Genomic DNA, 18,020 nt, shown 5'->3' with positions numbered 1-18,020 from the left:
AATCAATCAACTAGTACCGAATCTAGTACTATAGTTCTGAGAATATCCTCGGAAATCTGGATAATCACATCTGATAGTCCACTAATCAGAGGATGGTATAATGAAATCTCATACAACCAAACACTCAGAACATCTGACAATCAATGCCACAATCTAGAAAACAAATCTAAAGTCTCTATCATGACAATAGATTTCCATAATTCCTGTAATCTGATCATCTTGCTAAATGCATGACAAGTATCTTTTATGTTTGTATCATATCTAATACAACATATTCATAAATTTGTCGAAATCTACTACAATCTAAATCGCAAAATCATGACGATTTGAGTAGATTCAAACTAAAGTCGTTCACAAAGTTGATCTGTTTTCAACTCTTATGTAACTAATTTGTTACATAAACCACTTGCGTTCTTCTTTTTTGCTTCTTTTACTGGAACTTTAGTATTGGTAATGTTAATTCTGTCGTATCTGCTTTCAGTTCTTTTACTAATACTGATTTCCATGTAATGACTATATGTAAGTCATACATGTTTAGACAACTGAATGAATATTAAATATGTTGTCATATGCCTCTTTCAGAATCTGATATTCCATATCTAGAATATCTGGCATAATCAAACAATTATTCACCGCAAAAATTCATCTGTTCTGCTCTGCTGTCTTATCTCTTATATTAATCTGGCGTTCTCAATCAATATTCTATTGCTTGATCTTAGATCAATGTTACTTTTATCGTTCCAAACCAATCGAGTTTAGTTTGGATCGCAACAATTCTGATCGTTTAAGTATCTGTCTAGCAGAAATATTCAACAAGTACAGATCTGTACCCAATAAAATCCATCAATTATCTAAAACCCATAAATCTTGCTTCTAGTCTGAATCTGAATTTCTATCAGTTACGAGCCAAATACATCAAGATACACTGAATAAACACATCAAATAATCAATAATTCTCAAATTTCAAATCAAAGGAACTCGCTCAAGGAAATGTCAGTCAAAATCAAATATTCTGAATGACAGCGAATGAATCAAAGTAGACTCTAGCAAAGAATAAGAGTCAATCAACATCAATCGAGGTCAAATAACACAACCTCTGAATCGATATCAAGAAATTCAAGAATCATGATTTCTACGATGTAATAGCTTCAGCAAAATTGAAGAAAAAGCTCCACTGTAACTGATTTTTCTTATTCTTTATTGATATGAGTTCATTTATTAATTCTTAATTCTCAGCTGACAATAGTCAAATATACTCTTTTCGACTTAATTTATTGTCATAGAATTAATCATCATTTCGGTACTACATAGCTTTTTTTTACGCAATCTGTTAGCTGTTTCTGAAGTTCTTCAGTTTAAGTAATGCTCTTCTATACAAGTTGTCATAATACCATTGTACTAGACACCACTCTATATAGAACTGTATTCATGTCGTAGAAAGGTCGAAATATGTCATTGAACTATTTCTGTACATTCTAACCGCTGACATAGCTGTCAATTCTAGGTTAATTCTATACTAGTTCAATATATCGACTAGACTTCTACTGACATTCTTTCACAGTCAAACGTGATATAACCAGTACCGAAATAACAAAATATACTTTCTGAAACTCATATCATAAATTTCTAGTCATGTCTATTTCTTTATCAGTGCATGGATTCAATCAACTGGTAACTGGTACTCAGTTATTGCATTAATATCTATAATGCATTCTAGCTTAATATCTCATGCCTGATATCAGCACATTCAATCTTATTTCCTCAATTCTGTATTTTATCTTCTATGACTAATCTTACAAATGTATTCCATCTACTCAAAGGCAAAATTTCAGCAAATACGATGAATAAAGGCTCATCAGATACAGATTATAGCATAAGAAATCACTGATCTATGAATGTATGCTATGCAATCAATATATAAGCGGTTAACTAGAATTAACTCACTTACCTATAATATTCTTATCTGATACAACTTGAGTCTTTCAGTTAGGGGAGCTATGCTTATAGTTCTTCCTCTGCTGGCGTTTAGACTGATTCGATTTTTGCTACTATTGTCACTAGCTCTTGCTTCATAGCTATACTGCTATGGAAGTTGTAGTGGAGGTGATGATCATAGGTTTTCACAATTACAGAGGCGTGAATAAAAATTCAACTCTGCCTCGTACTACCGATTCATGATTTCGTTCTTCTCTTACTGGCTTGAAATCAACTTATGCTTCTATTCTGCAAAGTCTACTTTTCTATCTTCTTTAGCATATACGGAAAGAAACAATTCTGTTTACTTACCTGCCAAACAATTTCAGTACTTCTTCTGGCAACTTCACCAACTACTTGCTAAGTCCTGAAGTTGATATAAACTCAAGCTGATTCTATGTTCATTTGAATATTCTTCTCTTGAACAACTGATCCAGCTTTTCAACTCAACCCCTTTCTAGACATAGCATATTCTGTATCTTTCTGAGTTGATGATTAGTAGCTTTGAAGTTGTTCAACTAACATACTCCTCAGTGCAATCGGCTCAAAAACTTACCTCAACACTGTTCTGTTCTGTCTGCGATTCTGTTCTGTCTGAGGTTCTCAGGCTATCTGCACAATCTGTCTTATTCGATAACAGAAGCAATATATATGGTAGAGATTATAAAATACAATTGCAGTATAAAATACATATAATCTCATGCTTCTGAATAGAAAACATGCTTGCAAATTCTCATGCTTTTTTAAATAATACATGCTTGCAACGAATTCATGTATTCAAATGAATTCAAGAAATCAGACATACATATCAGCATATAAGCATGTAATTCTTAACTCAATAAAGCAAGTAGTGTTCAATCAAGCAATCATAGGCGCATATAATTCTGTAAAACAAGTAAAGCATACTCATGCAATACTATAAATGCATGCGACTCAATCTACCCCGCTCAACTTCTATCTTAGTCCAAGACTTTATGCTCTGATACCACCTGTTGTTGGGACCTCGGGTTACTAATCTCATCTTAAGGCAATAAACGATTAATTAACAATTAATCAAACAATACATGAATAATAAACCAAGAGCTAATTTTTTTTTTTTAAAAGTCTCAACACCTCGCTCGATCGGGTAAACTCACCCGATCGAGCGATCTTAAAAACTTAGCTCTCGGGTCTGAACATATTTGGCCTCGCTCGATCGGTGAAACTCACCCGATCGAGCGAGCCCAAAAACTCATGTCTCTGTTTTGGAAATTCACAGGCCGCGCTCGATCCGTGGAGTTTACCCGATCGAGCGGGCACTCTGTCCAGAAAATAAAAATGTATCTTTGTTGTACAATATGATTCCAAATCTCATACCAACTTCATATAAACTTCTCAACATCATGCTAGATACTTTACATGCATTCAAACTAATAGCAAGTGATCTAGAATACATGAACTCTCAAGTATAAATCAATACTTGGCAAAAACAACATAGACAAAGGTTCTTGCTTTCTAACATGTTTATCAAATCATAAATACATGTCCTCTGTTTAAAACCCGAGTCACCACATGCTATGACTCTTCTCGAACTATCCAAGCCAACTCTAGCTTGATCATGCCCCAACTTGATGCAATGCACACATACAAACAAAGCAACAGCCGGATAACTCCGATGAGAATAAATCTCAGTATGAACAATATGTATATACATCGTTTAAGCATGTAACTTATTCAATCATGAATGTCATATAATAACATAACATGCTAGCATTTATTCTAAACCATAGAAATCTCTAGGTTAATGCATAAATGCAATGCATGTGCCAAGGAATAGGCTATCAAATCTGATATCAATAAATCGTAGTTCTGGGATCCCGGGGAAATAAAATCTTTAACCGAACACCGACTCTCCCAACCGAGGTGGTGTTAAATATCTCAATTCCCCTGACTTTGGTGCAACTATAGTGAGTCATCTAGCTCTGGAAAATGAATCTATATTCCGTTCCATGAGTCATCTGACTCTGGAAGTAAATCTACATTCCATGCCACTCACTACAGTTCTCCAAACGTCATCTGCACTCTAGGCCATTCTGCGCTCTGTGCTTTTCAGGCTAGAGTTCAAGATGAATGCAACATGTTCTGTATGCATTAAATGATATAAAACACCTTGAACACATCAATCATATAATCATATGAGCATATAATCACTCAACGATACCGACAAATCTGTAAGTATCACATGTAATACATAAAACATGTTCAATACCGAAAATACTATAAATCAAAGAAGATAAGTAAACATTTACATAAATATTCTGGAAATTCAAGAAGACATCTATCTTGAATAATCTATCCCATTTATGTAAACATAAACAATAACATATATCAAAACATGCATGTATGTGATTTTAGACAACTCGATAATCAGAAACAATCTCGAGTTATTCTACCCATCTTATTAATGTCTATTCATACCTGTATTCTGATTAAAATATCTGACACTCTGTCAATTCTTGATCAACTACAAGCTATCCAAATCTGGCATCAACTGCTGCTCATTTCAATCTTTTCTAATTGAAGGTGTTCTTGATTCAATCTTAAACACTTCGAGTCATTCAAACTCGAACTCGTCGATTCGGCTTCGATAATCTTCAATTCAAATATGAAATATATTATAACATAACTAAACATCAATTTCCAATCTGAATCAATGTTTCTTTAAAGCTTATTCAGTTCAAATCTTGTTAATACAATCGAAATTCAAACCGACATCGCAACTATTCGAGTCCGATAAATCTTTCGATTCAAATATCATCATATCTTCATTCTCAACATAATTTCATATTCCATTCATCCACAATAAGCTTAAAGATCAGCTCTAGACATTCATAATGCATAGCAATTCAAAATCTTGAACCAACGGCGTAACGGATCAAAATCGGAAATTCCAAAAGCATATGCATCATCAATACCAACATCTCAACAATATATCATCACCAATTCCACAAGATAATTTCGAAATATATAGCCCCATATTTTCAGAATTTCAACAATTCTTTCAAAAATCGAAAACATGTCCAAACGACAATCTTTTCTCGATCCGTCTTAGATATGTTATCGTTGTATATGCTAGAACATGTTTATACAATCAAATCGTAATTCTACCAACAACTTAAAATTCAAACATGGTAGAAATTCATAAAACTTACGTCAAAACGAAGTACTCAGAGCTGTGATCACAAATATATATTCAATCGGAAATTCTACCGGGCGGATTGAATTTAATCGGGACTTGAAAGAGAAAAATTGGCTTGGAACCCTTTTCTGCCCCCTTTTCTCGTTCAATTCTGAACATTCTGATCCCTTTGTCACGTTTTTATGGCCAAGTTGCAAGGAATTTGCAGTTTGGTCCCTGAACTTTGACCTAATTGCAATTCAGTCCCCGGACAAGCGATTTAAGTCAATTTCAATCCTAAATAATTTAAAAATAATAGAATTTAATTCTAAACTCTAAATATTCTTAAATTAAATATTCTCGAATTAAAATTAAATCATTTCGGACCTTATCGTATATTAGTCCTTGAACTACTTAATATTTGCAAATGGGTCCTTGCTCGGATTTCATCCTCAAATTTAATTCTTGATATTTATAATCTTGGAATTCACATCTTAAATTCCATAAATATTAATTCAAATATTTTTAATCTTTTTAATTTAAGAATTTCGGATATTAAAATCTTAAAATCCGAAAAATCCTCAAATTAAATATTTCTGACCCGAAATTGAAATCTCCAATTTCCATAAATTATTTAATTCATATTTTCTTTCTTATTCGGAATTTAAATTTTAAATCCCGTAATTAAGAACTTAATATTTTCGGGCCTTACATTTCCTCCCCTCTAAGGAATGATTTCGTCCTCGAAATCGCATTCGATCTTACTGCTGAATCTCGTAAGCTGTATAACTAACTGAAGTCATTGAGATATCTATTCTGATATCTTCTTTCTGATCGCTTCTGAAATCATATTGATTCTTGATCGAGCTTTACTTGCACTATGAATCTCAGAAAATAATTGTATCTCGCAAGCTCGAAATAATCGCAAGTGCACGATGCAAATTATAATATAATATGTGAATATGAGTATCGTTCACAGGGACTAGTGCACAATTTTTACCTAAATACTAATCCTTATTTCACTTTTACGAAAAATGAGTATTGTTTTTATTAACTACTTAATGAAAAGAGAATTAATAAACTCAGAAATAAATAAAAATCTAGAATTGAATCAATCTTAGTGAATTAAATTCAAATGATGGAGATAATGTTGAGATTGTCGGGTCACCTTCCCCTAGTCGACTCTGAAAATTGCTTCCAACAACCAATTCACGTTTTTGACAAGATTCCCTAATTCATTAACATACTCTTTCAAGTTATGCTAAACTAATTCAATGCTATGAAATAATCAAATGTCTTCAATTATTTATCATAGATGATTGCATTCACAACTTGTGGAATCCCTTAGCTTTTGACCTACTGGAATATCACTATCAACATGTACCCAATTTCATATGTCTATGTAAATTGTAGATCCATGAATCATGCTATTTGTTCCTATCATGAAATTTTTTTTCGAAATAAAACATGATATAAAAATATTGAGAGAGTTAGCTACGCTCCAACAATGCAAAACAAATCAATAGCATAATTAAACATTCATTAGAAGTCAAAAACCAATATTCGTGAGTCGACAACTGGGGTCGGATCCCCTAAATCTCAACACAAGAGGTTTAGCTACAAATAAAACTCATAACTAACGTCAAAATGTTTTTTCCAAACAAAAATAGCAGAAAAGAATTTAAGAAGAAGAGGAGAAATTGCTTCACGATTGTTCTTCACTCCTTTCCGCTCCGTTTCTCCAGTTTCTGATATTTTTTTTAGCCGCCGAAGATGTGCCAAAAAGATCCCTTAAATTTTAAAAATCAATCCCTATTTATCTCCAAGAGTCCTTGCTTTGAAAATTTCTCTTTTTTACTCAACGACCTGCGCCATGGCCTAAGAATGTCACGCTATGGCGCGAAAAGTTCTGTCTCCATTCTTCACTTTTTTCCAGTTCACGCTATTGCGCAGGAAACATCACGTCATAGCGTGAAAAGTTTTGTTCTCTTTTTTCACTTTTTCCCAGTTCACGCTATGGCGCATGAAACATCACGCCATAGCGTGAAAAGTTCTGTTCTCTTTTCTTCATAATCCACGGTTTACGCCATGGCGCAGGATATGGCAGGCTATAGCGTGAAAATCTCTGCCTCCAGTTTTAACACAGCACTTTTCGAGCTCCGTCTTCCGTCTTTTTCCTACAAAACAACTTAAACACATGAGTGCATACTATAAAGCTTGAAAACTCGAATTTTAAACGGAAACATGAAACAAACCACAAATCACATGGTCAATGGAACCCAAAATAATCTAACTTAACATGCATTTTTGGGTTCTATCAACCCCCTCATACTAGCCTTTTGCTTGCCCCGAGCAAAATAGGTTAAAGCCAAAACACAAACTTGCAGCTCAAAAATACATAATTTTTTTTTTCCGAAAAGCCTCAGAGAGTGACAGCGAACATTTTCTTTTTCTTTTCAAATTAAACTCAAGCAATACATCCCTACAAAGTTCTCACATTACACCCTTGAGAGAAAAGTACACGTGTGTGTGTGATATTGATCCTAATGTCATGTATTTCGTGCTAATCCAGTTGTCCCAGATGGCTAAAGTGACATGTCAACACAAGTATAGTTTCCACACGCATCTCTTCAACCGTCACTGACTGAACACAATTGATTATTTGGCTTGGGGTATGAGATATAAAAGATTGGAAGAATATGCACACTGAAGATGGTACAACATCCATTATTTAACACAATCAGATTTTTCATCCGATATCCTCTACACCTTACATTCCCACCTTTTTTGCCTCGAATTCAATTCCGAATTCATTAATTTCATTAGGCCACCCCTCACCTTACTTTCTCCATCCGCTGTTTCTTTTTGCAAGAAACCATCACTGTACTCCATCGGATATAGATTTGGTTTGGGACAGGAGTAAAAGAGAAAATAGCCAAAGACATTTATCAAATGGAGTTTAATGATTATGCAGGGTACACTCCATTATTTTTCAACTAAGCTAACCAAGAAACTCAAGGATGGCTCTTTCTCATATTTTTTTTTCATGAAAGACTCAGGAGTTTAAATGGATTCAACACATTTATTTGGCAATATCAGTCAGCTAAGTTCCGAGAATGCATGCTTGATTTCTGCAAATATCTAATGTCACAAGAGCTTCTCCAGTTTAACAGTTCATCACACTCCACACACTTCATTATTCACAACAATTCGTGCAAAAGGAGGTGGGTGCACTCTCTACTCGTGGGTTTCATGATTCAAAATTTCAAGGATGCTAGTCTGTCAATTACCAACACTTTCAAAATAAATTCGCATCAACCCAACATCATCACTGGCTTCTCTTTTTTTTTTTCAACTAGACACAAAACAAACTAAGCAATAGAGACAACTAAACAAAAAGAACTAAATGCAGAAAAATAAACAACATAAACAACTAACACAAACGCACGACGAGTCTCCCTCATACTAAGACTCTGCAGTGTACTCACTGCGACCGAACTAAAACACAAGAACGAGAAACCAAAAAATAAAAACAGAAAAAAAATAAAAATAAAAGCAAAACTCCCCTGGCGGTGGATCAATCCTCCTCCTCTTCTTCGTGTTCTGGTGGTGGGGCGCCTTCTTCCTCAGTGTGTGGTGCTCCCAATGCAGATGGGTGAGCAAATGCGGTGGGTACGGTGGTGGATGCGGGTACCGTGAAGCATCAAAACCAAAGTGGGTGACAATGTCACGCGTCATAGACTCAGTGGATATCATATACTGGGCATTGACCCGATCATATTCATTCCGATATGCCTGATATGCATCCTGACGCGCAATCCATGCACAAATATCATCCACCTTCTCATTGTTCATCTTCTTCTTCGGAGGTTAAGTTGGCTCGGAACTGGAGCTCGCTCCAGTTCTAAGCTTGGTTCGATTGTCCTTCATCCCCTCATATATCTTCTCGTCGATGGCCTGTAGCAGTTGGATCCATTCATCATCCACACCCGTGTCAACATTGGCCAAAGCGCACAACTCTGTAATGATAGTCGGGAAAAATATCTTCGATTTTGGGTTGTTAGCGCATTGTAGAATCTGGCTTGAGATAATGCGGCCAACATTGATTGGCATTCCCTTCATAATTGCGAACAATAGAACTGCCCGGTCCATATGAACTTCGCTAACATGGGACACGGGCATCAACCGGCGAACCAAAAAAACATACCACAATAACGGCTTAATATTAAGATACATGGCCTTAAAATTCAAAAATTTGACGGGATCACTCCACATTACCCCATCATGAGCTAAATCCCGCATAATCGCCATATAATCCGGTTCCGCACAAAGTGCGTCATACTCAATCGTATCAACTGAGGGCAATCCAAACAACTCATTAATCTTTGCCTCTCCATAATTCACCCACTTTCCTCTCACAAACACTGTCCGTTCCTTGCCCTCTTTAGCATTGGCATAGAACTCCCGGACCAATGGTATAACTCCCGCTTTCGGTTGAGCATTCCAGTTTCTATCTTCTATGATATCATGAATATAACACCCTATCCCAGAATTTGTAGACAAATTAAAGCCCCTCTCGGGCCATAGATTACGATTAATCTTAGAATGATCATACCGGTTCTTGGCCTCTTGGGAAACAAACTTACCCGCGATAACTGATGAAGAAGATGATGAAGAACCCCTAACCTTAGCTCTTTTTGGTCCCATGAAGAAATTGAAGCTTGGAGTCTCGAAATTTGCCCTTTCGCACCGTTCTAGACTTCTAGGAGAGAGACGAGGCGTTAGGGAATGACGCTTGGAGCTTCCTCACCAATCGAAACCTGAGAATTTGAGAGATTTGGGCGTGAATCGACGGATTTTTAAGATGGGGAGGGGCTTAGGGTTCGAACAAAAGGGAGAAATTAAGAGAGGGGTGAGTGAAAAATGAAAGGGGGGTCTGCGTTTTTTAATCCGCAGATCTGTCGCGCCGCGGCGTGACGAAGTTCACACTATAGCGTGACTTAAAAAAATGGAATCCCAAACTTTTCACGCTATAGCGCAGGAAACATCACGCTATAGCGTGAATGAAAAAAACCCAAACCAGTGAAATTCACGCCCTAGCAGATGAAGTATCCCGCCTAGGCGTGCTCCGGGCCCTTCAAAACTTTTTTTTTTCAGCAATATTAAAAATAAAAACGACACGAAACGGTAATAAAAGGTTCAACTGAAATAACAAACAGGGGATGAAGAGATAGTTCTCAATTTATAGTCTAGAGCTTGACTTTGTCAGAATTAGATTTATGCGGTCTCTGACTGGAACACAATTGTTCCAAATTTCGGCTCAAAGTGCTCGCCCATGTAGTGCTTCAGTCGTTGAGCATTGACAGTGAACTTCTTCTCTTTGGAGTCGGTCAGCATAATTGCTCCGGAAGGGTAGGTTTTTTTTAATGACAAATGGTCCAGACCATCGCGATTTTAGCTTGCCTGGAAACAACCTCAACCTTGAGTTAAAAAGCAACACCGTGTCTCACTCTTTGAATTCTCTTTGCATGATGTGCTTGTCATGACTTCTTTTCGTGCGTTCTTTATAAGATAGCGCCAGATCATATGCTTTATCACGGAATTCTTCCAGCTGGGCCAACTCTAATAGTCTCTTTTCACCTGCAGCTACAAAATCAAAATTTAGTGATTTAATCGCCCAATATGCTCTATGCTCCAATTCAACAGGCAGATGACATGATTTACCAAAAAGTAACCTATAAGGTGTAGTGCCTATAGGTGTCTTGAAAGCAGTGCGATATGCCCATAGGGCGTCATCTAACCTGACAGACCAATATTTTCTACTTGTGTTCACCGTTTTTTCCAAAATTCTTTTTATTTCACGGTTTGACACTTCCACTTGCCCACTGGTCTGGGGATGGTACGGCGTAGAGATCTTGTGCGTGACACCATATTTTGCCAAAAGTTTTTCAAATAATTTGTTGCAAAAATGTGTCCCACCATCATTAATGATCGCCCGTGGTGTGCCAAAGCGATTAAAAATGTTTTTCTTTAAAAATTTCAACACCACATGAGCATCATTAGTTGCACACGCCTCTGCTTCGACCCATTTTGACACATAGTCAACCTCCACCAAAATATATTTTTTCAAGAAAGATGTGGGAAACGGCCCCATAAAATCTATGCCCCATACATCAAATACCTCGCATTCCATAATATTGTTTAAAGGCATTTCATTGCGATTAGAGATGTTACCTGTGCGCTGACACCGATCACATGAAATAACATATGCACGAGCATCCCTAAAAATAGCAGGCCAATAAAAACCAGATTCTAATACTTTTGCCGTTGTTTTTGTCGGTCCAAAGTGACCGCCAACCTCTCGATCGTGGCAGTGGCTCAAGATTGGTTGAATCTTTTCTTCTGGCACACATCGCCGTATCATGGAATCTGCACAGATCTTAAACAAAAATGGTTCCTCCCAAAAATAATATTTCACATCAGATAAAATTTTTTTTCGTTGGTGAAATGTCAAATTTGGTGGAAGTGTGCCTGTCACCAGATAATTAGCAAAATTCGCATACCATGGGAAATATTTTAATGAAAACAATTGTTCATCCGGAAACCAATCATCAATATCACCATTTTTTCCCCCGTGTCCTCACTAACACACTCAAGCCTAGAAAGGTGATCCACCACTACGTTCTCTACCCCCTTCTTATCTTTTATTTCCAGATCAAATTCTTGCAACAGTAATATCCACCTAATCAATCTAGGCTTAGCATCCTTTTTGGCAAGTAAATATTTCAGTGCCAAATTATCGGTGTACACAACAACTTTAGATAAAACAAGGTAGGAGTGAAACTTATCAAACGCGAATACTATAGCGAGTAATTCTTTTTCAGTTGTTGCATAATTCAATTGAGCTTCATCTAAAGTATTACTCGCATAGTATATAGTATGGAATACCTTGTTTTTCCTCTGACCCAAAACAGCACCCCGCTGTATCACTAGCATTGCACATTACCTCGAATGGAAGATCCCAATCAGGAGCTACCAACACAGGAGTTGTCACCAGTCGCTCCTTCAAGATCTCAAATGCCTACACACAATTATAATTAAAGTCAAACGGTACATCTTTCATTAGTAAAGAGGATAGGGGCTTAGCAATTTTAGAAAAATCTTTGATAAAACGCCGGTAGAAACCAGCGTGCCCTAAGAAACTTCTCACTCCCTTAATAGATGTTGGTGGAGGTAGATTTTTTATGACTTCCACTTTTGCTTTATCCACCTCCATTCCCTGTTCAGAAATTTTGTGCCCAAGCACAATGCCTTCCTGAACCATAAAATGACACTTCTCCCAATTCAAAACCAAGTTAGTTTCCTCACATCGTAATAGCACCAAATGCAAATTTTTCAGACAATCATCAAAAGAAGATCCAAAAATAGAAAAGTCATCCATAAATATCTCTAGGAAATTCTCTGTCATGTCATGAAAAATAGCAGTCATACATCTTTGAAAAGTGGCGGGTGCATTACACAATCCAAACGGCATCCGCCTATACGCAAAGGTACCATAAGGCAAGTGAAAGTTGTTTTCTCTTGGTCCTCTGGTGCAATCATGATTTGATTATATCCCGAATACCCATCTAGAAAGCAATAAAATTCATGACCCGACAATCTCTCAAGCATTTGATCAATGAAGGGGAGGGGAAAATGGTCCTTACGGGTGGCGTCATTCAACTTCCTATAATCTATGCACACACGCCAACCCGTAACCGTTCTAGTGGGTATCAACTCATTTTTGTCATTTTTTAATCACAGTTATACCACCTTTCTCAGGAACACACTGTATAGGACTCACCCATGCGCTGTCAGAAATAGGATAGATGATACCTGCGTCCAAGAGTTTAATGGTTTCAGCTTTTACTACCTCTTGCATTTTCGGGTTCAGCCTCCGCTGAGGTTGAACCACAGAAGAGTACTTATCCTCCATCAAAATTTTGTGCATGCAAATCGATGGATTGATTCCCTTAAGATGTGTACCAACTTTTCCTCCATCACACCTGTAAGACAAGAAGAAATAATAACAGGTAAATTATTATCATCACCCAAATAAACATATTTTAGATGTGAAGGTAAAGGTTTGAGTTCTAGAGTAGGTGGTGCATCTATGCTTGGTTGTTGAAGGACTAAATCCTGCCTATCTCCCAATTCTTCGAGTCTGAATCGCACTTGCTTCTTCAATTGAGGATTAGCAGTAAAATATGCAATGATATTTTTCCTCTCTTCATCAAAGTCATCCTCACATCCATCATTTATAAGTGCAACTTCTAAAGGGTCTTTTAACTCATCCTGCACAAAATTATGAACAAGTGAATCCAATGCATCAATTCTAAAACAATCATTATTGTGCAGTGTGTGCTTTAGTGCATTAAAAATATCAAAAGTGATTTCCTCCTCTCCTACTCTCAATAACAACTTCCCTTTTTGCACGTCAATTAGGGCTTTTCCAGTCGCCAGAAAAGGTCTGCCCAAGATCAATGGCATATCCAGGTCTTCCTCCATGTCAAGCACCACAAAATCTACTGGGAAAATAAATTTGTCCAGTTTAACCAGCACATATTCAATTATTCCTCGTGGATACTTTATGGATCTATCTGCCAGTTGCAGAAAAACTCTTGTAGGCTTTGGTTCTCCCATTCCAAGCTTCCTAAACACAGAAAATGGCATCAAGTTAATGCTGGCACCCAAATCACACAGAGCCTTATGAAAAACCACATCACCAATCATGCAAGGGATAGAAAAACTCCCTGGATCTTTCAACTTCGGTGGAATTTTGTTTTGCACTAATGCAGAACAATTCTCAGTTAAGTTGACCATGGCATGCTCCTCTATTTTTCTCTTGCTTGCTAAGATTTCCTTCAAAAATTTTGCATAACTAGGCATTTGCAACAATGCATCAGCAAAAGGTATATTAATATGTAACTTGTTAAACACCTCAAGAAATTTTGAAAATTGCGAATCAAGTTTCGCTTTCTTCAGTGTTGCTGGAAACGGAGGTGGAATAACAATATTAGATTTTGATGTGGGTGATTGTGTAGATTTAGATGACTTACCTGTAGATGGCTCTTTCTCACCCTCCTTCTTTCTCTCTTCATGCTCCAACTCCTTGGTTTTCAGTTTCTTCCCACTTCGCAACTATACGGCCTTTACTTGCTCCTTTGGATTAGTCTCAGTGTCACTTGGCAAAGTTCCTGGCTCTCGATTTGACATCCTCTTTGCCAGCTGCCCTATTTGATTTTCCAAACTTCTTATAGTTGCATCTTGGTTCTGCATTCGAGTCTCAGTGGATGATATAAAATTTTGCATCATTTGCTCTAAACTGGACTTCTCCTCTTGAGGTTGCTTCACAGGATTTGATTTTGATATGGCCTAGACTGATTGTTGTGACCACCCCAAGAAAAATTCGGATGTTTCCTCCACCCCGGATTATATGTATTTGAATACGGGTCAAACCTGGGGCGATTTTGGCTTCCCACGTGATTCATTGGTGCCTCATCCTGCACATAAAAAGGATTACCATCTTGACAATCTTTAGTGAAATGCTCACCTTGGCACCTATCGCAGAACACCTCCTGAATAAGCATCGCAGAATTTCCTAAGATTGATCCATCAATCTTCTTATTCATAGCCTCCAGTTGTGCTGTCATCAAAGTGAATGCGTCCACTTGATGAATTCCTGCTGATTTTCGCATCATGCTCCTCTCAGATTGAGGTTGATAGCTACTAGAGGTCATTTCCTCAAACAGTTCATAACCATCTTCCGGCGATTTCCGCAAAAGATTCCCACCTGCAGCTGCATCCAACATAGTACGATTTGCAGATAGTAAACCATAATAGAAAGTTTGTACCACAAGCCAATCAGGTAACTGATGATGTGGGCATCGCCTTAGCATATCTTTGTAGCGCTCCCATGCTTCATACAACGACTCTTGTTCCCCTTGAGCAAACATAGTGATGTCGGTTCTCAGCTTCATGGACTTCGAGGGAGGAAAGTACTTAGTAAGGAACGCTTTAGCCAAATCTCCCCATGTTATGATAGAACCTGCAGGTAAACTATTCAACCACGATTTAGCTTTGTCTCTTAATGAAAAAGGAAATAAACGTAGACGAATAGCGTCATCGGAAACTCCCTGTTGTTTGAAAGTATCACAGATTTCCAAGAAGTTTTCAATATGGGCATTAGGATCATCAATGGTAGATCCACCGAATTGGACTGTGTTCTGGATCATCTGGATGATTGCCGGCTTTATCTCATACTGATTTGCTGTCACTGTTGGTCTAACAATACTCGGTCGAACATCCTCAATAGTGGGTATACCACAGTCCATCATGGATCTATTACACAGGTGGATTATTAGCTTCGCCATCACCATTATTGATGCGTGGTAGTTCGTTTTCTGCCATCTCAGCTCGTTGTTGTCTTCGTCTCTTTTGAAAGGTTCTCTCGATTTCTGGATCAAAGGGTACAAGTTCTGAGCGCAAGGATGGTAGCATGCACCACTAGAAAATCCTGCAAAGGTAAGATGGATAATTCGTGAGAATATGAAGTGAAATTAAAGAAGATATCTAAGCAGAAAATTGTAAATCAAAAGTCCCCGGCAACGGAGCCAAAAACTTGATCGAGCTTTACTTGCACTATGAATCTCAGAAAATAATTGTATTTAAATTTATAATAATTATTTAAAAAAACCGGTGTTTTGCTATATAAATAATAACATTTAATATTATAACCTATATTGAATTTCGAATATTTAGGGGCGTTTATTAAACGATTAAAACAAAAAAAAAAATGGACTGAACAGTAAAATTTCGTTTGTTAACCATTTAAACATTCGGTTTTTTTTTTTACTTATGGTGATTTCGGTTTTTTAATTCAGTTTTCGGTTTTTAAATTTAAAAACCAAAAAAAGCAAAAGACGGTTTTACATATAATATTTATTAACATATTTAAATTTGTATTTATAATATATTAAAATATATAAAATAATATTTATCCATTCAAGAGATCATTATCTTTAATACAAAATATTAAATTGAAGCTTTTAAATCATTTTATTTTATTTGATTGTGTCATTATATTTTGAATATATTTATTTTAATTTTTTATTTTTATTTATGATCACATATTTTTAATATTTTAGGAATTTTAAAAATAATATTAAAATATTTACAAAAAATCTATTCTAAAATATAGGAGTTAATTTATTAATTAAACCGTAAACCGAATCGAATTAACCGAGCCGTAACAAAAAAAATCAAACCGAACCGAACTTAAGCGTCTAATTTTCGTATTAGGCATTTGGAAAACCGATAACCAAAAATGTAGTGACCCTGCATAAAATCACCTGCTAACTGGCAACTAATAGCATGCATTAAACTTAATACAACAAAATATTTAACAGAGTAAAACGTGCGGAAACATAATCCATAAATTACATATCAGCTTAGTAAAATATATCCAGGCTTAATACTTGTAGTGATATAACCATATCGAAAAACTTAAAAGTAAACATTATATAGCTATATCGAATCCTGTTGTATAATAAAATCCTCAAGGCTCCTGCTCCCTAGTCTTGCCTTGAACTACTAGCTCCGTCCATCCTGCGACCTACCCCATGGAATAGGATGTCCAAGATAACCACTAGGACGTGAGCGCTAACGACCAATATATAAACATGAGTAAACATATGTATATAATGCATGCAACACGATGACTAGTAAAAGGTCATCTGAAAAGTCATGCTCAGTACCGGCGCCACATGAGTGCTGCCACCGTACGGCTCAACCTCTGGGTGCAACCACACTCGTCTAGTACACCAGAGTAGTCAGACATACATGTCCCCGCCGTCGCAGTACTTTCAGTGACAGACTATCGAGTATAGAGTTGAGTGACTCTATAATCAGGTATAATAAGGTATAGACTCAACGTGTATATGCAAATGACATATGAATATGGAAAATGGTAAATCATATATCATGCCATATAATAATGCCAAATAAATGCAACATATAAACATGTATACTCGCTGACAATCTCAGTCAATGTGTACGTACCTCTAAGCTAGTTCAAGTATAGTACGATCCTAGGTTCCAAACCTATATTCAGAAGTTCACCGTATCACTACATAAGTTCTATAAGCTTTAACTAAGCTAATAAGTACTCCCAAAACTTAAATAAATTCCCGTACCATACCTTCGTCCGTAGATAGCCCTTTGGAGTTGCTGGTCCCGGATGACTATAACCACACCTTGGTTATTCCAGAACCTCGATTATAACCGATAGGGCCCTCAAGTGTATAACTCACACTATATAACTGGAGAATGAAACTCGGAAATTTGTAATTCAAATTGAAATCAAATGAGTCATATTTATAGGAAAATTTCTGGTTGAGTTCGGGCCCTCCGAATTGGGGTTCGGATCGTCCGATCCAACTCACTGCCTGCATGCGAGACACGTCGAGTTCGGACCATCCGATCACCACTTCGGATCATCCGAAGTGTCCTAAATTCGACACTTGTCAAAAACCATGGCTGAGTAATCCTGCTTTCATGGCATGAGGGAGTTCGGGCCGTCCGATTCTTAGTTCGGATCGTCCAAACTTGCTTAACTCTGAAGTCAACAAGCTCACCTTCGGAGCCCCCGGTGTGCTGAGTTCGGGCCGTCCGAAGTTCTCCTCGGACCATCCGAACTGGCTCAGAGAAATGAAAATCCAATTCTTGATTATGAAGTCCGATTAAACCCTGGATTTGGTTAATCACCAACCTTTAATAATGTTTAACATATTATTATCTTAAAATGGAATCTGGGTTACTACATTCTTCCCACCTTTAGATATTTCGTCCG

General features: G+C 36.9%; 1 non-coding gene across 1 annotated transcript; it reads left to right on the top strand.

Moving 5' to 3' along the window:
- Positions 1 to 15,040: 15,040 nt before the first annotated feature.
- Positions 15,041 to 15,147, top strand: LOC140876746 (small nucleolar RNA R71). Its single transcript, XR_012148982.1, has one exon. It is a non-coding gene; the product is annotated as a small nucleolar RNA R71 (small nucleolar RNA).
- The last annotated feature ends 2,873 nt before the right edge of the window (positions 15,148 to 18,020 follow it).

This window comes from Henckelia pumila, chromosome 1, assembly GCF_033568475.1.
Source record: "Henckelia pumila isolate YLH828 chromosome 1, ASM3356847v2, whole genome shotgun sequence".
Lineage (NCBI taxonomy): Eukaryota > Viridiplantae > Streptophyta > Magnoliopsida > Lamiales > Gesneriaceae > Henckelia > Henckelia pumila.
The sequence above is the reverse complement of the archived record's forward strand: the minus strand, read 5'-3'. Positions and strand labels throughout refer to the sequence as shown.